We start from the raw sequence: 26,571 nt of genomic DNA, 5'->3' as shown, positions 1-26,571 counted from the left end.
AAATTAGGTGATTTTAAATTTCATGACAACAACACATCTCAAAAAAGTTGGGACAAGGCCATGTTTACCACTGTGAGACATCCCCTTTTCTCTTTACAACAGTCTGTAAACGTCTGGGGACTGAGGAGACAAGTTGCTCAAGTTTAGGGATAGGAATGTTAACCCATTCTTGTCTAATGTAGGATTCTAGTTGCTCAACTGTCTTAGGTCTTTTTTGTCATATCTTCCATTTTATGATGCGCCAAATGTTTTCTATGGGTGAAAGATCTGGACTGCAGGCTGGCCAGTTCAGTACCCGGACCCTTCTTCTACGCAGCCATGATGCTGTAATTGATGCAGTATGTGGTTTGGCATTGTCATGTTGGAAAATGCAAGGTCCTCCCTGAAAGAGACGTTGTCTGGATGGGAGCATATGTTGCTCTAGAACCTGGATATACCTTTCAGCATTGATGGTGTCTTTCCAGATGTGTAAGCTGCCCATGCCACATGCACTAATGCAACCCCATACCATCAGAGATGCAGGCTTCTGAACTGAGCGCCGATAACAACTTGGGTCGTCCTTCTCCTCTTTAGTCCGAATGACATGGCGTCCCTGATTTCCATAAAGAACTTCAAATTTTAATTCGTCTGACCACAGAACAGTTTTCCACTTTGCCACAGTCCATTTTAAATGAGCTTTGGCCCAGAGAAGATGTCTGCGCTTCTGGATCATGTTTAGATACGGCTTCTTCTTTGAACTATAGAGTTTTAGCTGGCAACGGCGGATGGCATGGTGAATTGTGTTCACAGATAATGTTCTCTGGGAATATTCCTGAGCCCATTTTGTGATTTCCAATACAGAAGCATGCCTGTATGTGATGCAGTTCTGTCTAAGGGCCCGAAGATCACGGGCACCCAGTATGGTTTTCCGGCCTTGACCCTTACGCACAGAGATTCTTCCAGATTCTCTGAATCTTTTGATGATATTATACACTGTAGATGATGATATGTTCAAACTCTCTGCAATTTTACACTGTCGAACTCCTTTCTGATATTGATCCACTATTTGTCGGCGCAGAATTAGGGGGATTGGTGATCCTCTTCCTATCTTTACTTCTGAGAGCCGCTGCCACTCCAAGATGCTCTTTTTATACCCAGTCATGTTAATGACCTATTGCCAATTGACCTAATTGGTCCTCCAGCTGTTCCTTTTTTGTACCTTTAACTTTTCCAGCCTCTTATTGCCCCATCCCAACTTTTTTGAGATGTGTTGCTGTTATGAAATTTCAAATGAGCCAATATTTGGCATGAAATTTCAAAATGTCTCACTTTCGACATTTGATATGTTGTCTATGTTCTATTGTGAATACAATATCAGTTTTTGAGATTTGTAAATTATTGCATTCTGTTTTTATTTACAATTTGTACTTTGTACCAACTTTTTTGGAATCAGGTGTGTGTGTATATATATATATATATATATATATATATATATATATATATATATATATATGGAAATAAGGCCGGTCCCACAGCCTTGTACTGTCAAAAGGTACAGACACCTTTATCTCCCCAAACCCTTTCAAACCAGCACAGGCACGGCCTGCTATGACCCCACCTCAGTCCATTATTTGTCCCTGAATCCCCTGTGTGGGCACTGCTCGCTGAAATCTTTAATATAAGCCCTGGCTCGAGCCAGGCTTTAAAACTTCAACTTGGCTAACGATGGTTCTAGCCCTGACAAACTTTACAGGCAGCTCCCTCTCCTCGAGTGGCACACTAAATAAGACAATAATAAGACACTCAGTATTCACTGTTGTTTTTATTCCATGATGCAGTTGAACTAGTGTTTTAGGGTTGACAGTATCTGATTGATCCAGTCAGTTGATTAAGAGTTCAGTTTACATGAAACTTTGCAGTCCAGTATTATGTTAAGTGCCAAACTGTCAATCGGTGGTTATGTTGTTATTATTATGTGCATTTTTTCATTCATAATAAGAATGACAGTCATAGTCATATGCTTTGTAGGATGCAAATTTATATTATAAAAGTTTTTATTTTCTAAATTCTAGTCCAGCAGATTTTAGTCTGAATGCCAAATGATATTACCATGTCTAGTTTTGAGTCATTTTAAAAGTCAGTTTTGTTACAAAGTTATTTGGAATCTCATCCTCAAAATTTTAATCCTGTTATGAAAGAATAGTTGTATTGTTAATTACTAAATTTCTTATAGACTAAACAGGGTTAGGGTTAGGGTTAACCCTAACCCTAACCCTAGAATAAACAGTATAAAAATAGTCATTGTTGACAATGTTTCATGAGTGTTATTATAGTACATGCACACATACACACACACACACATATATATATATATATATATATATATATATATATGAGTACCAGTGAGTTGTAACCAACTGGAACATCCTTGGCCCCCCATACATTTTTTTAGACATGAAACTGACCTGTGTGTGCTACTGCTTTCTTGGGTATAACTTTAAGCATGTTCTTCTTGAATCTTCTGACATTTTCTTGTAAATTATATTCAATTTATTTATATTCAATTATTCTTGGAGACTACAACATAGACTTACTTAAAACCTCGCATTCCCCTACTACTGATCACATTAATAACATTTTCTCTAACTCCTTTTTCCCTCTTGTATACAAGCCTACCAGGATTACCCCATACTCTGCTACCCTAATTGATAACATATACACAAACACACTTAACATTGACTACACGGCTGGGATTATGGTAACAGATATATCGGATCACTTTCCGATATTCCTTATATCTGATTGAGTGGAACCAACTTGGAAGACAGACAAAATATCTTACCGTCTCTTTAACATGACAAACATTCAGAAATTTACAGAATCCCTATCAGGTATTGTTTGGGACAACATACTTAGCGAGGTGGACACAGAGAAAGCTTATAATCAGTTTCTTGAAATGTACGGATCTTTATATGAAAAACGTTTTCCTAAGAAAAACGCAAAAATTTTCAACCATTCTTGGAAAAAAAACTTAGTTAAGTAGTGGAATATTAAAATCAATACGCAGAAAAAACAAACTTTATGCTAAGTACGTCAAGAACCCTACACCCCTTAACCACAGTGTCTACAAAAAGTACCGAAATCAGCTAAATCATCTCCTTAAAACTGCAAAGAAAGAATACTATCACAGAAAGTTTACTGAAGCCGCTTCTAATATAAAACAAACATGAAGAATGATAAATGATGTCTTAAATCGTGACAAAATAAAAACACCCGGTCCAAACAAAATTCAAATTGGAAATAAAACTATCAAAAATAAAGAAGAACTATGTGATGAATTCAATGATTTTTTTTTTGTCAATACTGGGCCTTCATTAGAAAGCAATATAAAAAAGGACCACAGGACCCTCTGAACTACATTACCTTACAAGTAGAATCTAATTTATCAACCTTTATACCACCAACTAATGCCGAAATCACAGACATCGTCAAAAACCTAAAAGATTCAGCTGCTGGGCATGGTGAAATAAGCGCTAAAGTTCTAAAACTTTCCCTGCCCTATATCATTGCCCCTCTTACACACATTCTTACTCTTTCCTTGCAAAATGGAGTTGTTCCTCACTCACTAAAAGTTGCAAAGATAACTCCCATCTTTAAAAGTAGTGATCCACTTAATATCCACAATTATAGGCCCATATCTGTCCTCCCCTGTATATCTAAAGTTCTCAAAAAACTAATATATAACCGTCTTCTGAAACATTTAGATCATAATAACATCCTATACAAACACCAATATGGCTTCAGAAAGGGCTATTCCACCTCTATGGCACTGATTCAGTTAATGGACAAAAGTTCCTCAGCTATAAACAATAAAGAGTACACCACAGGGATTTTTCTCGATTTATCTAAAGCATTCGACACAGTAAATCATTCTATTCTACTAAGTAAACTAAAATGATATGGTATAAATGACTCTGCATTAAAATGGTTCTCTTCTTATCTGACAGACAACAATATGTAACAATTAACACTAAATCTACACTCAAAACAGTAGAATGTGGAGTACCACAGGGATCAATTTTAGGACCTTTACTATTTCTAATTTACATCAATGACCTTGCACAAGCTTCCACAATCATCTTCTTTATCTTATTTGCAGATGACTCCAATCTTTTCCTTTCACACTCAAACTTTAATACTCTAATAAAACTAGCTAATCAAGAATTAGAAAAAGTTGTTATCTGGTTCGAGGCTAACAAATTATCTGTCAATGCCAAAAAACCATACGTCCTTATTTTCTGTAATAAAAATAAAACCTACAATAGAAATAATGCAAAAATCTTACTAAAAAGTATGCCCCTTTCTCAAGAGTGTCAAGCTAAATTCTTAGGCATAATAATAGAAGATAAACTGACCTGGAAACCACATATAGCCATGTTATGTAATAAAGTATCTAAAACTATTGGACTTATGAGAAAAATCAAACATCTTCTTACTCAACAAACCATTATCACCATATATAATAGCTTAATATACCCATATCTGACCTACGGAAATATTGTATGGGGATGTGCTTACAAAACTACACTACAGCCCCTAATACTACTCCAAAAAAGATTTGTTTGTATGGCCACCAGATCCAGTTTTTATGCCCATTCTTTACTTCTATTTACAAAGCTTAAGATTTTAAATATTATTGATATCAATAGACTTCAGCTAAATAGCTTCACTTTCCAATTTCTTAGAAATTCTCTTCCAGACACGTTTGATAGTTTTTTAAATCTTAATTCCCAATTTCATGCTTACCAAACTCGACAAAACGACCAACTACATATCCCCCTAGTGCAAACATCCCTAGGTCAAAAGAGTGTTCAATACACATATGTAATTGAATGGAATAACCTCCCCCACCACCTTAAAAGTTTTACATCCATGATTAGTTTTAAACGTAATCTCAAAAACCACGTATTCTCATTCCCCAGCCACACTTGACTGTTATCTTTAAGTAAAGTTCAGTCTTGGATCAAATTGTAAAATATTACACTACACCATGCACCAGGCTTCTGTTATTAGTACAATATTTATTCACCATTTGAAATCAATCAATTACACTTTTTTTTACTTTATGTATAGATCCTAGGTTACATTTTATTCGTTTCTTATTTTCACTCATTAACTTTTATTTTGTTATCTGCAATTGACATTTTGTTTATATTTGTTATTTCAGTTATGATACCAGTTACAGTTTAATATATAATTTTGTTATCAATTATTATATTATTATTATCATTATTTGTTATTATTTGTTATTATTTACTATTGTTAATATAGTTATTCTCTAATTTGTTAAATTTGCATTAATTACTTGTTAATTTAAATGGGGGAAGACTTAGAACAAGCCATTGTGCTTTTTTTCTTCCCCAGCACGTTTTCTGTTTTTGTTCCATTTATGTTTTCTTGTAAATTTATTTTATCATGTGCAAATAAATAAAATAAATAAAATAAAAAATAAAATAAAATTTGTAGTGTAATTAGCAACTAATTTTGAGTGTAATTTGGCCTTTGAAGATCATAAAAATGTGCCTGGAAATAGCTGAGCAGCGATCTCCAGGCATCTAAAGTCCTTCACCTTCCGGGGCGACCCCTGGGTGCATTGTTCTGGGCCTTTGGCCCATCATTCAAACAGGCTGAAATTTGGATGGAAAGACAACAGTTCAGACTTGTCTTTCCAGTGACAGTCTGTGTGTATTACACACACTATATATATATATATATATATATATATATATATATATATATATATATATATATATATATACACAGTATATATATACACAGTATATATATATACAGTATATATATATATATATATATATATATATATATATATATATATATATATATATATGAGTGTGTGTGTCTTAACTTGTGTATTAAGAAGAAAAATACCATTTGGCCTTGCTTCAGTGCTATGTTTGGGCTCTCGGAAGGCAATACTGCAAACAAGGTGCCTTCGTTTCTGACTACAAAGACATCAAATGAGCACAAATAAGAAAAAAAGAATAATATTCCTGCATAAAATAGCAGCTTATATGTTCACCTGCATGATATATTCACCACATGGAGAAAGACCAAGGTGAGTTTTTACTGATGCTTAAAACTCTCAGACTTTCCAGCCTAGAACATTTTCTCAGCAGATGGTCATGAGTGGTCACCATCTTTCCTCCCCCACTTCATCTACTCTTGTTATACCTGGGCTTCTGGGATGGCGTGGTCGGCCCCATCCTGTCTGGCTGTCAGGTGGGACTGGCGTTGGTTGGTGCCATTGGGAGGGTTGATGGGTCAGGGTTCCCCTCCGGGTCAGGGTCCCGAGGTTTCTCGGCGCCCCGCCCACCCCACGCATGCACTCTGATACCTGCCTACTCTTGGTATTGCACAGCGCGCCTTATCCTCTTTTAAATGCTCTACACATTAGGAAGCACACACCATTTGTACACCTGCAATAAGAACAACATGATAGACTAGGGTAAGGGAGGAGTGCATGTGGGAAACCTCTGCAGGTGCTTCGCTGCACTCCTTGCCTCTTTTAATGCAAATACATCTCTTCTTTTAATGCAGTACATTTTAGAGAAGGCACACATTCTTGTCATATACAGTCATATATAGGATAGGTAGGGCGTGTTGTGCGGAGGCTATGGGGGGCTGGTGTCGGTGCATGGGGCGTCGGTGCATGGGGCGTCGGGGCCCGGAGCCCTGCCTCATGCAGTACCTCCCCCTCCCCTCTGTCGTCCCATCATGAATCAGCTTGGGCAGGAGGGGCTGGCACCATAGCCATAACAGGTGCTCAGGTAGTCATCATAATTAACTATTAAATAACTATTATTTTTAGAATTTCTATCTATAAAAAATTTACTAACACAAATGATTAGCAAATAAAATAATACTCCCCCTCCCCCTCTCTCCTTCATTATGATCCAGTTTCCTTCTCCCTGGCCCGACACAGACCAGCACTGCTTATATATACACACACACACACACACACACACACACACACACACACACACACACACACACACGTGCTTACTTTCACATATCCCGCTCCCCCCCAACATATACACACTGTCCCTCCACCCATAATTCAAGGCCCAAAACCCCTCCAAATCTCCCCCACCTACCCTCCTCTATCTCATATGCACATTCATTACCCCTAATCAACCCCACCCATCCTCCTCTATACAGCAATATAGCTCTTGTTTATCTTTGTCGAATTTGTCTTCATGTGTTCTGTTACATCTCTGTTAACATATTAGTAGTATTGTCCAGCCTTTGAAATTGTTGTTAGTTACGTCAGTGCTTCTGTTGTATGTCATGTGTATGTATTGATTTGTTTCATTCTGTCCTTTTTACTTTGTATTTGTTTGTATTTGGTAGCAAATAAATTAAAAAAAAAAAAAAGAATAATATTCCTGCATAAAATAGCAGCTTATATGTTCACCTGCATGATATATTCACCACATGGAGAAAGACCAAGGTGAGTTTTTACTGATGCTTAAAACTCTCAGACTTTCCAGCCTAGAACATTTTCTCAGCAGATGGTCATGAGTGAAGTTCCTGTAATGGACTGTGTTGTGTTATAGCCATGCATGCACAAACACACACACACACACACACACACTGTGACACTGTGACAGTGACTGAGTGTTTGTATGCATGTGTTAGAATATACCGTATATGTGTGTTGGTGTGAATAGCTATTTCAGACCTGCAGAGCGTGGAGAAGGAAATTGCTTCAGATAAATGCTTTGATTTTTCAAGTGTATTTATGCAAATAAGTGCATAAATGACTGAGACAACAGACAACCATCACAAAGCCTGTTTCTCCAAGCTCATATCTTATCTGCGTGCGATAATAACGGCATGACAAAACTTCTTTCCCAAACACACAAACACAGAGAAAGAGACATCTGAACATCTGTTTCAAAAAGGAATTCGAATTCCTCAAAGTAATGCACATGGGACCAAATATAAAATCTACACTAAGAGATGTAAAAACATCCACAAAATAAAACCATGCACACACAAGCTGGTGTACTTAGCTCAAAGTAATACACACAAACAAGTACACACCAAACTCATCGCAATACACACAAATACACACCAAACTCATCACAATACACATAAACATGTACACACCAAACTCACAGCAACACACACAAACAAGTACACACCAAACTCACAGCAACACACACAAACAAGTACACACCAAACTCATCACAATACACACAAACAAGTACACACCAAACTCATCACAATACACACAAACACACACCAAACTCACAACACCACACACAAACAAGTTGTGGCAGCGGGGGCGTGGCCAAGCGTCGGTTTGTGAATGAAGGGCAGCGTTAGGGAAGGTAAGTGGCAAAGTCAGTACAGCAGTTGTCGATTAACATTGTGTCTCTGTGTTTTGCAGTGAACACGGAAGGTAGAAAAGGAGAGAGAGAGGGACAAGAGAGGAACTCTCCCAACCAGAACACGTGTGTGTGTGTGTGTGTGTGTGTGTGTGTGTGTGTGTGTGTGTGTGTAGACACGTAGTAAAGCTGAAAAGCAGAAAAATAAAGTTGTGTGTAAACATCATCTCCCACCTGCCACGCTTCAGTATTCCACCCACATCAGGGACATACAGTGGTGCAGAAAGCCGGGATACTGAAGGGAGCCACTCATGGAGTCCTTCCCATTTAAGGACCTGATCCATGCCCTCACTACCGCCCAACAGAACCAGCACCAAGCAATGATTGCCCTCCAAAGGGAGCAGGAACAAGTTTTCAAAGCCTTGCTGCTGGTCTGGAAGCCTTCATTGTGCTCTTCGAGCATGAGACCGAAGCGGAGGGGTGGCCGGTCAAGCAGCTCACGGCATGCCTACTACTGTTACTGACTGGAGATGCGCAGCTTACCGCACAGCAACTCCCTGCCAACAGTCGGCTCGTCTACGCCGATCTGAAGCGAGCCATCCTGCAGTGTGTGGACTGCTCCCCAGAACAACATTGCCAGTGCTTCCGGACACTGACACTGAAGGAGGTCGGCTGGCTGTTTGCGTTCGGTCAACAGCTCTGGGACGTCTGCCGGTGGTGGCAGAGGGCGGACAACCGTGACACCAAGGGGATCATCGACCTGGTGACACTGGAGCAGTTCATCGCGCAACTTCAAGAAGGAAAAGCAGAGAGGGTCCAGTGTCACCGCCCGGCATCACTGGATCAAGCCAGGGTTTAGAGACTTAATGGAGCATATAGTAGGGGGTGGGTCCTGTGATAATACATCACGGGGGGATCCTGGTGTGGCATTGACTGGGGAAGATGTCACAGAGCTGTCTACGTCAGCACCGCGTCAGGGCGATGCAAGGAGTGGGGAACAGCTTGCCCCTCCTCCCTTTCTCAGGGATTCCCTCAAGGATTTCCCATTAGAGCAGTCATGAGATGAGACTCTGTGTCATGCGTTTGAATAAGTGAGAGTAATCGATGGTCAATCTCTCCAGCCAAATGTGACATCCTCCTTCCTGTACAGTACTTTGCAATTATTAAGGACAGGCTGTATCGAGTGACGCAGGACACTCAAACCGGCAAACAGTTAACCCAATTGTTAATCCCAAAGAGCCGTAGGGAACTCGTATTCCATGTGGCTCACTTCAATCCCATGGCCAGATATTTAGGACAGGATAAAACACTAGCCCGAATAATGTCCTGGTTTTATTGGCCAGGGATTTGTTGGGATGTCTGTTGGTGGTGTGCAGCATGCCGAGAATGCCAACTAGTAAATCCTGCGGCCACCCCAAAAGTGCCTTTGTGCCCTCTCCCTCTAATCAAGAGCCCCTTCAAAAGAATTGGCATGGATCTCATTGGGCCATTAGAGCAGTCAGCACGAGGATATCACTTTCTTTTATTTCTGATGGACTATGCAACTTGATATCCGGAAGCGGTGCCTCTCCACAATATTTCAGCATGCAGTATTGCAGAGGCACTCTTCTGCATTATCTCCCGAGTCAGGATTCCGAAAGAAATCCTGAATGACCAAGGCACTACATTTATGCCACAAACACTTTGTGAGCTGTATGAGTTATTGGGGATTAAATCCATCCGCACCAGCATTTACCACCCAGAAACAGATGGCTTAGTGGAACAATTTAATCAAACACTTACGATTTTAATTTTAAAAGTTTGTAAGCAAAGATGCACATAACTGGGATAAATTGCTTGAGCCCCTGTTATTTGCAGTATGAGAGGTCCTGCAAGCCTCCACGGGATTTTCACCATTCGAATTATTATATGGGCAAAAGCTGCATGGCATTCTGGACGTGCTGAGAGAAAATTGTGAGGAGGGACCTTCACTGAGTAAAAACGAAAGTCAGTACGTTCTCAACCTGCATGCAAAGCTCCACACCCTCATGCACTTAACTCAGGAGAATGTATGGCAGGCACAAGAATGTCAAGCCTGGCTGCACAACAGGAGCGTGCGCCTTAGAGAGTTCATCCCGGGAGATAAAGTGCTCGGGTTATTGCCCGCTTCAAGCTCCAAATTAGTCACCAAGTGGAAAGGGCCCTTTGAGGTCACACAGCAAATTGTGGACGTCGACTATGACGTGAGGTGAATGGATAGGGGAGAGGGACTGTAAATATACCACCTCAACCTGCTAAAACATTGGAACGAGGGGGTCCCTTTAGCACTGGTGTCCGTAGATCCAGAGAAGGCGGAGATGGGGCCGGAGGTAAAAAAAAAAAAAGTAACTACTCAAACCGCTCTGGTCCTCTGTGGAGAGCACCTCTCACTGGCCCAACTCACAGAGGTTACCAGGTTGCAAAAGAAGTTTTCAGACGTGTTCCTGCCCCTTCCTGGCTGCAGCCACCTCATAGAACACCACATTGAAACGCCCCCAGGGGTGGTGGTGCGTAGCCACCCCTACCGCTTACCCAAACACAAGAAAAAGGTGGTTCAGGATGAACTCAAGGCCATGCTCGAAATGGGCATAATTGAGGAGTCCCACAGTGATTGGAGCAGCCCAGTGGTCCTGGTTCCCAAGGCTGACAGGTTGGTCCAGTTCTGTGTGGACTACAGAAAAGTCAATGTGGTGTCTAAATTTAACATGTACCCAATGCCTTGCATTGATAAATTGCTTGATCGATTAGATGCTGCTCGATTTTATTTGACACTCAATTTTACAAAGGGATATTTGCAGATCCCCTTGACTCCTCGATCCTGAGAGAAAACAGCCTTTTCCACACTGTTTGGATTACACCAATTTGTCATGCTTCTTTTTGGGTTATTTGGGGCTCCTGCCACCTTCCAACAGCTCATGGACAAGACCTTCCACCCTACACTATCCATGCGTTGGTCTACCTTGACGATATCATCATGTATAGCACTGATTGGCCGCAGCACCTAGAACACCTTAGGGTCGTCCTACAGTCACTGAGGCATGCAGGTCTCACAGCTAACCCAAAAAAGTGTGTGATTGGGCAGGTAGAAGTACGGTATCTGGGTTTCCACTTGCGTCATGGGCAGGTGCGTCCCCAAATTGACAAGACAGCAGTGATTGCGGCCTGCCCAAGGCCCAAGACCAGTTTCTGGGGCTGGCTGGCTGGCTATCACAGGTTCATACCTGATTATTCAGATGTCACCAACCCACTGACTAATCTCACTAAAAAGGGAGCACCAGACCCGGTCCAATGGACAGAGCAGTGCCAACAGGCCTTCACTAAGGTAAAAGCTGCACTGTGTGGGAGGCCACTCTTGCACTCCCCTGACTTCTCTCTCCCTTTTATTTTACAGATGGATGCATCAGACAGAGGGCTGGGGGCTGTTCTGTCCCAGAAAGTGGAGGGTGAGGAACGCCCAGTGCTGTACATCAGTCGCAAGCTCTTGATGCATGAAAGTAAGTACAACACTATCAAGAAGGAATGCCTGGCCATCAAGTGAGCGGTCCTCACCATCCGATACTACCTGCTGGGGTGCCCTTTCACCCTCTGTTCAGACCATGCGCCCCTCCAGTGGCTCCACCATATGAAGGATGCCAATACGCGGATCACCCGTTGGTATCTCGCCCTCCAGCCATTTAAATTCAAGGTGGTCCACAGGCTGGGGGTGCAGATGGTAGTGGCAGACTTCCTATCCTGCCGGGGGACAGTCCACCGCAAGCCGGACAGCTCCCCAGCCTGAGTCAGGTGGTGGGAGTATGTAGCAGTGGGGGCGTGGCCAAGCATCGTTTTGTGAATGGAGGGTGGCATCAGGGAAGAAGAATGCCAAAGTCAGTACACCTGTTGGCAATTAACGTTGTGTCTGTGTGTTTTGCAGTGAAGATGGAAGGTATGAAGACGGAGGGAGAGAGCCATGAGAGAGGAGCTCTCCCAGCCAGAACGTGTGTGTGTGTGTGTGTGTGTGTGTGTGTGTGTAGACACACGTAGTAAAGCTGAAAAGCAGAAAAATAAAGTTGTGTGTAAATATTATTTCCCACCTGCCACACTTCAGTATTCCACCCACATCAGGGACATACTACACAAGTACACACCAAACTCATCGCAATACACACAAACACGTACACACCAAACTCACAGCAACACACACAAGTACACACAAAATTCACAGCAATATGCACAAACACATACACACCAAACTCACAGCAATACACACAAACACGTACACACCAAACTCACAGCGATACACACAAACACGTACACGCCAAACTCACAGCAATACACACAAGCAAGTGCACATCAAAACACACAGTAACACACACAAACACATAACTTCATTTATTTATATAGCACACTTATCCACAGCTCAAGGCACTTTACAACAATATAAATTACAGTAAATACATAAATCATTCAACTGGCATAATTACAAAATACTAAAAACCAAATACTAAATACATACAATACTAAAATTCTAAAACCCTAAAAAGTTCATAGAAACAAGGAATGGCTATCTAAAAATTGCTTTAAAAAATAGGTTTTCAAAGCCTTTTTAAAATTAACTATTTATCTTACGTATTGAAATCGGAAACCTGTTCCATAGTCTCAGTGCACAAACTGAAAATGCTCTGTCCCCATAAGTCTTTGTAGATGATCTCGGTTCTACAAGCAGTTCATTACTACTGGATCGTAAAGGTCTAACATGCACACAGTGATAATTTAGCTGCTCTGCCAAATAGCTGGGGAATACCCCATTAAGCAATTTGTAAACTAATAATAATATCTTAAAATTAATTGGGTATTGAACTGGGAGCCAGTGAAGCTCCTTAAAAATTGGAGTGATGTGCTGGACATTACTGACCTATTCTTGCTGCTGTATTTTGTACATACTGCAATCTCTGTATCTCATATTTAGGCAATCCATATAACAAAGAGTTACAATAATCTAATTTGGATGTTATGAATGCATGGACAGCAACTTCCGCTAAGTCCTTGTCTAGATATTTCCTAATTCTTCATAGATTCCTTATATGATAGAATGATGACTTCCATATGCTTGACATGAACATTAAAAGTCATGCGTTCATCAAATATGACCCTGAGACTTCTAGCCGAAGATGTTGTAGACAATTTCTCATTTCCAACCCCAAGGAATTGGAAAGGGGGACGGGTGCAATACTTCAAGTGGATAAGACATCACCTCAGTCTTGTCATGATTAAGTTTAAGTTCGTTAAGATCCATCCAGCGACATATAACTGATACACAGTCCTCAACCCGCGACTTCACCTCATCAACATCCATTGTCTTAAATGAAAAATATAGCTGTGTATCATCAGCATAAAGATGATAATCTAGTCCATACGATCTTATAACCTCTGCAAGTGGAGAGGTGTACAATAAATACAGTACAGGTCCTAAAACGGACCCTTGAGGCACTCCAACCGTAAGGTCCCGCACTGTAAATCTTGAGCCACTGATGTTGACAAACTGCAATTGCTCAGAGAGGTAGGACCATTGCAGCACATTCCCTGTAATGCCAAACGACTTCTCCAAGCGGGATAGCAGCAGAGAGTGGTTAATGATGTCAAAAGCTGCCGACAAGTCCAATAAGAGAAGAAAGACATTCTCACCCTTGTCCAGTGATAGCGTGATGTCATTCATGATGGCAAGAAGTGCTGTCTCAGTGCTATGAAAGATCTTATAGGCTGATTGTAGGGGTTCATATAGGTTATTCTCAGTAAGATAGTTATTCAGCTGCCCAAAGACTGACTTTTCTATCAGTTTTGATAGAAATTTCAACTTTGAGACTGGCCGAAAGTTGGCAAATAATTCAAAATCAGCATTCAACTTCTTGAGCAATGGAAGCCACAACGCAATCTTAAGATCCCTGGACATCGATCTGGATGACGGAGATAAATTGATCACCCTTCTAATTACTGGAACTAGAATGGTACAGCACTTCCGCATAATGTTTGCAGGTAATGGATCTAGTATGCATGCCTTGATAGTAGAACTGCTAATCAACTTTAGCACATCCTCATCAGTTACCATAACAAAATCACTAAAGTGCGAGAGACAGGTGGGCTCAGTAACAGATAACTCGCCCAGTTGATCTTTCTTAGCCAAAAATCTGTCACAAATGTTCTCAATCTTGGTGATGAAGAAATCAGCAAAGGCATTAGCGAGTTCTTGGCCCCTATTAGCAGATGGAAAATGACTATCAGTATTCTTGTGCAACAGCTTGTCAACTGTTCGAAAGAGTAGTTTACTGTCATGGGTGTTGACCTGTATTACCACCGAATAATACTGCTCTTTGGCCCTATAGAGCATCGCATTGACAGCAGTGCACTGATCTAAATAATGCAATCTATCACTCTCCATTTTTGTAGAACGCCATTTACGTTCTAACCTACGTCTTTTCCTCTTCTGAATGGTGATTTCTTCACTGGACCAAGGGGCATGAGGCCGGATGATGATAATTCTAGTTTTAAGAGGTGCCAACTTGTCCACCGTCTCATGCAAAACCTTATCATACTCCTTAATCAATGACTCCAAAGTGTGCGGAGCACTATCGTCCAACAATCCTGATGATTCAATTGTTTCATTAAATGCCTCAAAATCAAAGCCCCTCAGTCTGCGAGAAACAACCATCCTCCGCTCATTGTGTGGTTTCTGGAGTTTCAAATTAAAGCAAACAGCCTTATGATCCAAAATATACTGCTCCATAACGGTGACACTGTTCACATCCAGAGTATCTGAGTGAGATCTTGTTATAACTAAGTCCAGAATGTGGCCTCTTCACCAAACTCACAGCAACACACAAACATGTACACACCAAACTCACAGCAACACACAAACATGTACACACCAAACTCATCGTAATACACACTCACTCCTCACTCAGACTCACTCCAGGGAATTGGTATGTAATAAAGTTACAGTTGAGCGACTTGGCCTTTGGTTCATGAGGTTGTAGAAATGCACTGCCATCTCTCACACTGTCAGCCATCATGATTGCTCACATCTCTGAACATCTGGGATCTGCTTATTCCTGTTTATCTTTTAATTTTCTTTCTTTCTTTTTCTTCTCTCATTCCTACTCTACGTCTCAATTTTCTTTCTGCTTTTTTACATTCTTTTCTCTTTTCCTTTCTCCCACTTTCATTCCCTTTCTTTTGTCACTTCTTTTCTTCCTTCCTTTTTTCCCATTTCCCTTTTCTTCTTTCTTTCATTTCTTTATTCCCTCCATCACTTTCAGCCCCTTTGGAAATCTATTTTTTTTTTATTACTAGGTTTCTTGGATTTATGTAAGATCTCGGCTCAGTACTTCAGATTGTGATTTCAGCCACAAGGCAGAAGATTTCACTCATTCTTGCTGTCCTCTTTTCTTTCTCTATTCCTCATTCTCCTTCTGTCTCTCGTTCAATTTCTCCATTCCTCCTATTCTTCTGTCTTGGCCTACATGTTCTCTCTTCTTCAAGAAACTTTCTTTCCCTAACTCCCCTTGCTACCTTTTTGCCCTGAAGCTACTCCTCTTTCCTTCTCTTTCTCTGTATCTCTTGCTGTCTCAGATAGACGGGTCCATAACTGCAGCGATGATAGCGCCAAAGGGGTTAGAGTGAATACCCATGACAGGTGCTATGCTGACAGTGGACCTAATGCAAAGAGAAAAAGGGTGTGAAGGAAAGAGAAAGAGAACATATACCTATAAAGGAAGATGGTATATGCGGTAACTCTCTGTCCTTCTCTTCTTTCCTTCTCAATACACATTCGTCTTCCAAAAATCACTTGACAGGCTGTCCTGCTCCTTTCCTGGAGGAAAGCTGTGAAACTTTAGACAAAGCTGAGTAGAGTGAGATAACATCTGTGGAGGGAGGGAGAGAGACGGCCTCATGTCTGATGGTCAGCCTGATGCTCTGAGCCTGATCGACTGTGAGTGACAGATGCTAAATTATGTTTGCGCTTGAACAAAAAAAAAAAAGGGGGGGGGGGGGGAGTGTCAGATAGGTGAGCGTGAATCTTCTGAGCCAAAGTCAAAAACAATCTGTCCATAGCAAATGATGCAATAGAAGTGTTTGGGCTAAAAAGTGTGAAAGTGAACAATAAGTGACATTTTAACTGTCAGTCTGTAATCCCAACACTGAAAGGGATATCTCCTCCAAAATTCAGCCTCCATCTTCCAGGTAGGTACTGACATCCCGACAGCAAACACTCTGAGAAGTATTCAGTAATGGAAGTGCAGTAGTGTTTTCATTTCGGCAAATCCAAGAATTGAAACCAGAGTCCAGAGTAAACATTAGAACACAAAGTCAAACAAAGATCATCCATAATCTATGTGAAAGCAGTTTAGTCAGAGGCAGAATGTCCAATTGAACAGAATTTAGAAAATAACAAACTGCAGTGGCTTTGTAGTGATACTTTCAGAAAACAGGGTAGATACACAAACACAATAATCAAGGACTAACACAGAACAGGTGAACACAATAGGGTAACAAACCAATCACAAGAATGAAGGAATGGAGACAGGACTAGAACAGAAACTAAAACATGAGCACATGGCGTTTGTTGCCATTCAAGGAAACTGCGACAACTTGTTTGGGCCACATTTCTAAGCAAGCGACCCAAGCTGTCGCTGTACGGCATTTCAGCATTTCATTTTCAAAATAAAAGCAGGGGTAGTAACTGAAGCAGTCCCTGTTGTCAAGCTGGTCCCTCACTAATGATATTTGAGGACATACAGTGGTTCTTGAAAGTTTGTGAACCCTTTAGAATTTTCTATATTTCTGCATAAATATGACCTAAAACATCATCAGATTTTCACACAAGTCCTAAAAGTAGATAAAGAGAACCCAGTTAAACAAATGAGACAAAAATATTATACTTGGTCATTTATTTATTAAGGAAAATGATCCAATATTACATATCTGTAAGTGGCAAAAGTATGTGAACCTTTGCTTTCAGTACGTGGCGTGACCCCCTTGTGCAGCAATAACTGCAACTAAACGTTTCCAGTACCTGTTGATCAATCCTGCGCACTGGCTTGGAGGAATTTTAGCCCATTCCTCCGTATAGAACAGCTTCAACTCTGGGATGTTGGTGGGTTTCCTCACATGAACTGCTCGTTTCAGGTCCTTCCACAACATTTTGATTGGATTAAGGTCAAGACTTTGACTTGGCCATTCCAAAATATTAACTTTATTCATTTTTAACCATTCTTTGGTAGAACAATTTGTGTGCTTAGGGTCATTGTCTTGCTGCATGACCCACCTTCTCTTGAGATTCAGTTCATGGACAGATGTCCTGACATTTTCCTTTAGAATTCGCTGGTATAATTCAGAATTCATTGTTCCATCAATCATGGCAAGCCGTCCTGGCCCAGATGCAGCAAAATAGGCCCAAACCATGATACTACCACCACCATGTTTCACAGATGGGATAAGGTTCTTATGCTGGAATGCAGTGTTTTCCTTTCTCCAAACATAATGCTTCTCATTTAAACCAAAAAGTTATATTTTGGTCTCATCTGTCAACAAAACATTTTTCCAATAGCCTTCTGGCTTGTCCACATGATCTTTAGCAAACTGCAGATGAGCAGCAATATTCTTTTTGGAGAGCAGTGGCTTTCTCCTTGCAACCCTGCCATGCATACCATTGTTGTTCAGTGTTCTTCCAGATGGTGGACTCATGAACATTAATATTAGCGAGAGAGGCCTTCAGTTGCTTAGAAGTTACCCTGGGGTCCTTTGTGACCTTGCTGACTATTACATGCCTTGCTCTTGGAGTGATCTTTGTTGGTCGACCACTCCTGGGTAACAATGGTCTTGAATTTCCTCCATTTGTACACAATCTGTCTGACTGTGAATTGGTGGAGTCCAAACTCTTTAGAGATGGTTTTGTAACCTTTTCCAGCCTGATGAGCATCAACAACACTTTTTCTGAGGTCCTCAGAAATCTCCTTTGTTTGTGCCATGATACACGTCCACAAACGTGTTTTGAAGATCAGCCTTTGATAAATCCCTGTTCTTTAAATAAAACAGGGTGCCCACTCACACCTGATTGTCATCCCATTGATTGAAAACACCTGACTAATTTCACCTTCAAATTAACTGCTAATCCTAGAGGTTCACATAATTTTGCCACTCACAGATATGTAATATTGGATCATTTTCCTCAATAAATAAATGACCAAGTATAATATTTTTGTCTCATTTGTTTAACTGGGTTCTCTTTATCTACTTTTAGGACTTGTGTGAAAATCTGATGATGTTTATGCAGAAATATAGAAAATTCTAAAGGGTTCACAAACTTTCAAGCACCACTGTAATTCAAGCTACAATGTTGGGTTCGCATTATGTAGGTAATGTTTTGTGACTTCAGTGCAACAGGTTATTTTATTCTATACTAAATTATACACAGTGATTGTACTGTAGAGGATAAGAGCTAGCTATTTAGCTATTTATGGTTACAAACCCTTACCAGAATGCTTGCCAGCTAACTATAATTCATGGCTTATTTTATTGCACTATTAGCAACCTAGGTGTTTTTGTTTGGCTAAAGCAAGCTGCTGCTAATTTTCCATTTTTTATGATTAATAATATAACGGAAGCAAAATGGCCATAAGACATCACATGACCTTTGTGGGCATCGGGTGGTCATTTAGCCAAAAGTCTTTTTGCACAAGTCTTTTAGCATGCATCTAAAGTCATTTAGCACAAATCTAAGATTGGTGACTAACATACGGGCGACATCAAACATGGCAGTTTCAACATGGCGGAGTGGGGAAATACAATCGCTCATATATGATCAGAATCTCAGCCACTTCCTTAAAAAAATCCATCAAACATCTTTCAAAGATGATCAGTAGGTATTTATAATAAAAATTAAATGTTCTTAGAATTAGAACTTGTGCTAAATGACTTTAGATTTCTGCAAAAAGACTTTTGTGCTAAATGACCATAAACCTTTGTTTTTAGATTAGATTAGATTAGATTTCACTTTATTCATCCCACATCGGGGAAATTCACGTGTTACAGTAGCAAGAAAATGTCAAACAGATAACAAATAAAACTGAAATAAAAATTAGACAAACAAAGGATTAAATACAAAGGGCTATTTGCATTATCTAGAAAAAATTGCCTTATTGAGAGGCTTGGAAAAATTGCACACTACAGGTAGACTCGGTATATATACACTCATATATACATAAATTATATATATATATATATATATATATATATATATATATATATATATATATATATATAAAAAGTGTGGTTACTTTTTGTGTCCAATATGTGATTAGCAATGATGTTGAATGAATTATTTATGATTACCAGATTGAGACCTACAGATTTGAAAGAAATGGTACAGGAACTACAACCCCGATTCCAAAAAAGTTGGGACAAAGTACAAATTGTAAATAAAAACGGAATGCAATGATGTGGAAGTTTCAAAATTCCATATTTTATTCAGAATAGAACATATATGACATATCAAATGTTTAAACTGAGAAAATATATCATTTAAAGAGAAAAATTAGGTGATTTTAAATTTCATGACAACAACACATCTCAAAAAACACATCATTAGTTTTCTTTTGTTTCAGACATGTAAAAGTTTTTACCTTTACCTGACATGTTTCGACGGTGTAACTTCCGTCTTCATCAGAGGGTCACCCGGATGTTGGTGTGTGACGTGCCTTTATAATCAGCTGATGTTACGGAGGTGTGACCTCCCTGTCAATATTGAAAAACAGGCATATAACAACTTAATACCCACAGCCAGCATAACCCCCCGGATCTATGGCATACCAAAAATACATAAACCAGGAGCACCGTTACGTCCGATTGTGGACAGCATCGGATCAGTCACCTACAACCTGTCTAAAGCGCTTGCGGAGATAATCAAACCACTGCTGGGCCAAACAGAACAACATTGCAAAAATTTAAAACAACTAGCAGAACAACTCAGTAAAATAAAAGTGGAGAAGGACGAAATATTAATATCACACGACGTTGTCTCCCTATTCACAAAAACCCCGGTGGAAGCTACACTGAAAATCGTACAACAGCGCCTCAAAACAGATAAGACTCTCAAGAAACGCACACAGTTATCAGTAGAAGACATCAGTCAACTGCTCAATTTCATTGCTACATCCACATACTTCCAGTACTGTGGAACAACATACAGACAGAAGGAGGGGTTTGCGATGGGGGACCCACTCTCCGCCATAATGTGCGGCTTCCTCATGGAACACCTCGAAAGAGAGGCTATTACATCTGCCCCAGAAGAATGCAGGCCCACATTATGGAGGAGGTATGAAGATGACATCCTGGAGAAAGTGAAAGTCGGACGCACCCAACAACTGACTGATCACCTCAACTCTATAGACCACACCGGCAACATAAAATTCACGCACGAAGAGGAAACAGAAAAATCAATAGCGTTTTTGGACATAAAAATTCACCATACAGACGACGGAGACATCAAAATAACAATCTACAGAAAACCGACACACACTGATCAATATCTGCTCTGGACGTCCGAACACCCCATCGCACACAAACTGTCAGTTGTCAGAACACTCTACGAACGTGCAACAATCATAACCGATCCCACAGAACGCACAACAGAAGAACAACACATACGGCAAGCTCTGATCACATGTCAATATCCACCATGGGCCATACACAAAGGCGCACAGCAAGTGAAAACAAAAGAAAAGACACAGACGAAAAAAGACAACCCAAAAACAGGAAAGCAAAGCAGTAGTGACTCTACCGTATGTCAGAGGAGTTACAGAACAAATCCAAAGAGCCATGAAAAAACACAACATACAAACGCCCGTGAAACCACACACCAAACTACCGTACGACAGCTACTAGTTCACCCTAAGGACAAAATCGACCAACACAATAAATGTAATGTCATATATGAAATACCATGCCTGTCATGCAATAAAACCTACATTGGGGATACAGGAAGGAGTTTTAGTACACGAAAAAAGGAACATAAAAAGGAATGTGAAAAAGAAAACAGAACAGAGACAAACAAGAGCAATAAAAGATAAAGCCACGCAAGAGAACCTCAAATCAGCAATAACAGACCACTGCAGAAGGGAAAATCATATAATGGACTGGGACAATGCTCAGATCATACAGCAAGAGAACAACAGATACCACCATTGGATTAAGGAGTCAATAGAAATCAGAAAGCGTAGCCCAAGAACAATAAACAGGGATGAGGGGGCATACATGCTCTCCCACACCTGGAGCGCCGTCCTGAGGGGGCAACACTGACAGCGGGAGGTGTGACCGACCTGTCAATATGGACAGGGACGGCACACCTCTGTAACATCAGCTGATTACAAAAGCACGTCACACACCAACATCCGGGTGACCCGCTGATGAAGACGGAAGTTACACCGTCGAAACATGTCAGGTAAAGGTAAAAACTTTTACATGTCTGAAACAAAAGAAAACTAATTATTTGATTTACGTAAGAAGAAGACATAATGAACGTAATATATTTACATCTCAAAAAAGTTGGGACAAGGCCATGTTTACCACTGTGAGACATCCCCTTTTCTCTTTACAACAGTCTGTAAACGTCTGGGGACTGAGGAGACAAGTTGCTCAAGTTTAGGGATAGGAATATTAACCCATTCTTGTCTAATGTAGGATTCTAGTTGCTCAACTGTCTTAGGACTTTTTTGTCGTATCTTCCGTTTTATGATGCGCCAAATGTTTTCTGTGGGTGAAAGATCTGGACTGCAGGCTGGCCAGTTCAGTATCTGGACCCTTCTTCTACACAGCCATGATGCTGTAATTGATGCAGTATGTGGTTTGGCATTGTCATGTTGGAAAATGCAAGGTCTTCCCTGAAAGAGACGTCATCTGGATGGGAGCATATGTTAATCTCAAACCTGGATATACCTTTCAGCATTGATGGTGTCTTTCCAGATGTGTAAGCTGCCCGTGCCACATGCACTAATGCAACCCCATACCATCAGAGATGCAGGCTTCTGAACTGAGCGCTAATAACAACTTGGGTCGTCCTTCTCCTCTTTAGTCCGAATGACACGGCGTCCCTGATTTCCATAAAGAACTTCAAATTTTGATTCGTCTGACCACAGAACAGTTTTCCACTTTGCCACAGTCCATTTTAAATGAGCCTTGGCCCAGAGAAGACGTCTGCACTTCTGGATCATGTTTAGATACGGCTTCTTCTTTGAACTATAGAGTTTTAGCTGGCAACGGCGGATGGCACGGTGAATTGTGTTCACAGAAAATGTTCTCTGGAAATATTCCTGAGCCCATTTTGTGATTTCCAATACAGAAGCATGCCTGTATGTGATGCAGTGCCATCTAAGGGCCCGAAGATCACAGGCACCCAGTATGGTTTTCCAGCCTTGACCCTTACGCACAGAGATTCTTCCAGATTCTCTGAATCTTTTGATGATATTATGCACTGTAGATGATGATATGTTCAAACTCTTTGCAATTTTACACTGTCGAACTCCTTTCTGATATTGCTTCACTATTTGTCGGCGCAGAATTAGGGGGATTGGTGATCCTCTTCCCATCTTTACTTCTGAGAGCCGCTGCCACTCCAAGATGCTCTTTTTATACCCAGTCATGTTAATGACCTATTGCCAATTGGCCTAATGAGTTGCAATTTGGTCCTCCAGCTGTTCCTTTTTTGTACCTTTAACTTTTCCAGCCTCTTATTGCCCCTGTCCCTACTTTTTTGAGATGTGTTGCTGTCATGAAATTTCAAATGAGCCAATATTTGGCAGGAAATTTCAAAATGTCTCACTTTCGACATTTGATATGTTGTCTATGTTCTATTGTGAATACGATATCAGTTTTTGAGATTTGTAAATTATTGCATTCCATTTTTTATTTACAATTTGTACTTTGTCCCAACTTTTTGGGAATCGGGGTTGTAGTTTTAACTGAGTGAAACAAACTGTACAATCATGCCTGAGTAGCAATCCAGAGTTCGAAACCTACACAGTTTATGTTTGCATGCTTTGAGCCATACCTAAAATGTTACAATCATGAAAAGCAATGAGGATAAAGCTTTAGTCTATCTCCTTGATCTTCTGAAAGTGTGTGTGTGTGTGTGTGTGTGTGTGTGTGTGTGTGTGTGTGTGTGTGTGTGTGTGTGTGTGTTGAAGAGAGTGCAGATGTGAACTGACGTGCTGCACAAATTGCTTTCTGCTGCTTCTCCAACCAGAGGGAAGAGTGTGAGGAAACCAATTACCTTCTGTCAGAGCAACCATCAAATACACACAACCATAAACACATTAAGCACACACAAAGAGAGAGAGAGAGAGAGAGAGAGAGAGAGCTAAACTGCATGGAGCAGTCTTAAACTGAATATATCAGATATTAATCAAATAAATTCACATATACACTCAAGTTGATTATTTTCCAATAACAACACAGGCCAAAGAGTTTTATTCCGCTTACGGTATATGGCAGCAATTTATGTATGATTACTTTTTTTAATCATGAAAGAACAACATCCCACAGCAGTGATACTGGAGACTCTTCCCACAAATGTGAGGTAAACATTCAGTCACAGCATGTTCTTTTAGTTTGTTTAGTCTGGAACAAGTGCATTAATGTAAACCTGTGATTTGCCTTGTAGTACAGACTGTTGTCAGAGCTGCTGTTATAGAAAATTAATCATCACCTTCTGACCAATCAGATTTGAGAATTTAACAACACTGTGGTACACTTTCTGGCCACTTTATTAGGAACACCCACACACCTACTATTCTGTTTGATGCAGTTCTCTAATCAGCCGATCCCTTGACAGCAGCACAATGCATAAAATCATGCAGATACAAATCAAGGACTTCAGGTAATGTTCACAGTGTTCAAACATCAGAATGGGAAAAACTGTGATCTCAAAGTGGCATGGGTGTTCGTTTGAGCCAGATGGACTGGTTTGGGTCTTTCAGAAACTGCTGATCTCCTGGGGTTTTCACACACACCAGTCTCTAGAGTTTACACAGAATGGTGTGAAAAATGGGGCGGCACAGTGGTGTAGTGGTTAGCGCTGTCGCCTCACAGCAAGGTCGTCTTGGGTTCGAGCCCAGTGGCCAACGAGGGCCTTTCTGTGTGGAGTTTCCATGTTCTCCCCATGTCTGTGTGGGTTTCCCCCACAGTCCAAAGACATGCAGGTTAGGTTAACTGGTGACTCTAAATTGACCGTTGGTGTGAATGTGAGTGTGAATGGTTGTCTGTGTCTATGTGTCAGCCCTGCGATGACCTGGCGACTTGTCCAGGGTGTACCCTGCCTCTCGCCCATAGTCAGCTGGGATAGGCTCCAGCTTGCCTGCGACCCTGTACAGGATAAGCGGCTACAGATAATGAATGGATAGTGCGAAAAACAGAAAAAACACTGAATGAGTGAGTGACAGTTCTGTGGGTGGAAACAAACGCCTTGTTGATAAGAGAGGTCAGAGGAAAATGGCCAGATTGGTAATAGTAACTCATATAATCAGTCTTTACAAATGTGGTGAGCAGAAAAGCATCTTAGCATGCAACAGCAGAAGAACACATTGGGCTCCACTTCTGCCAGCCAAGAACAGGGATCTTAGAATCAACAACAAGCTCCTATTAAAGTGGCTGGTGAGTGCATAAATATAAAACAATATTTTGAAATAGAGGATTTGTCCTCAAAGATATGAAATGCACCAAAGCAAAAGTGCCCGAATTCAGAACACATTCATATGATCTTATAGAAAGGGGGATTGTGCTGAGAAAGTTCTTTCAATGCTATTTGCATCTCAATCCTTCTGTGGCTCTGTTGGGAGATGAGCTATTGTGGGAAATTACTCAGTATGGATCCAAATGAGCAAATGAATGTCTGCAACACGCACAGTGTGTTGCTAATGTAATAAAGAAACAATTTGGTTTAAAATTGCTAAATTTATCTATTTAGACGTAAACATAGATGCACAAACAGCACAATGATAAAACACAAAGCACAAAGGTGAACAAACATAAAACTGCACATATTTATGATAGAATACACACACACACACGCCTCTCTTGCTCTTATTTATCATTTTCTTTCCAACTCTATCATGCTAGATTCTGTGGATGACACATTGAGGAATTTTTAGGAATTTTAAACCTTTATTCATCACATGTACATTAGAGCACAGTGAAATTCTTTTCTCTGCCCATCTGCCCTTTTAACCCATCTGGGGACGTGAGCGCACACACATATCCAGAGCAGTGGGCAGCTGCACTGCCGCACCCGGGGAGCAGTTGGGGATTTAGGGTGTGGGATCAGCACCTTGCTCAAGGGCACTTCAGCCATGGATGTAGTGGGAGGGGAAAGTGCTGTTCATGCAACCTTTTGATCCCAAAGCTGCTTCTCTAACCTTCTACACCTGATTGCCAACAAACCTCGAAGAGGGTGGGACGCAGTTCACTAAAGCAGTGTTTTTCTCAACCACTGGGCCATGGCCCATTAATAGGCTGTGAAGCGCCATCTAGTGGACTGCATTTTTTTTTTCAAGTTTAAGCTAATTTTTATTAGGGTACGATTGCTGGGTTTCATCCGACGTCACATCCGCCTCCTTACGGTAGATATGCAAGGCGTGAAGTGGTGGTCAGCTAAGCTCACTATTCACAAACCGTTATTGTCACTGGGGCACCTTGCTAGTCATTAAAATGTCCTATGTTTGTGTTGTTTTGGGCTGCTCGAATCAAACAAACCATGAAACTGATAAAAGTTTCTTCCAGGTTCCCCGTAAAGTGATTAAAAAAGGTGAAAGGGCAAAGAATTTTACCAAAAGATGACAAGAAAGGTGGCTTTTGAACCTCAAAGGGAGCAGAGTTGAAGAACACTCAAGTTTGCAGTGATCACTTCATGAGAAGTTTGTAAATTCCTCTGATTTCCTTTGCTTGGATTCACAAATCACTTTTCTCGCCATTTTCTGTTATTTTGTGATGCTTTGAAGTTCAGGAGCTGCTTACATCCTCAGATGTGTTTTTGTTTACCGTTTCATCATGGTTGCCATATTGTAAACTAACACATATATACTGTAATACCTGTAATACCCAGGTCTTTAAAGGGGTTTCTGTGGATCTTTGTGAA

The 26,571-nt window shown here is 40.7% G+C and overlaps 1 protein-coding gene across 1 annotated transcript in view; it reads right to left on the bottom strand.

The window, feature by feature from the left end:
* Window positions 1-26,571, bottom strand: part of cdh23 (cadherin-related 23) — a 727,851-nt gene that overhangs the window by 242,915 nt on the left and 458,365 nt on the right. The window lies entirely within an intron of this gene.

Source organism: Neoarius graeffei, chromosome 7, assembly GCF_027579695.1.
Source record: "Neoarius graeffei isolate fNeoGra1 chromosome 7, fNeoGra1.pri, whole genome shotgun sequence".
Classification (NCBI taxonomy): Eukaryota; Metazoa; Chordata; class Actinopteri; order Siluriformes; family Ariidae; genus Neoarius; species Neoarius graeffei.
Note: the sequence above shows the minus strand (reverse complement) of the source record. Positions and strands in the feature narration are given on the sequence as shown.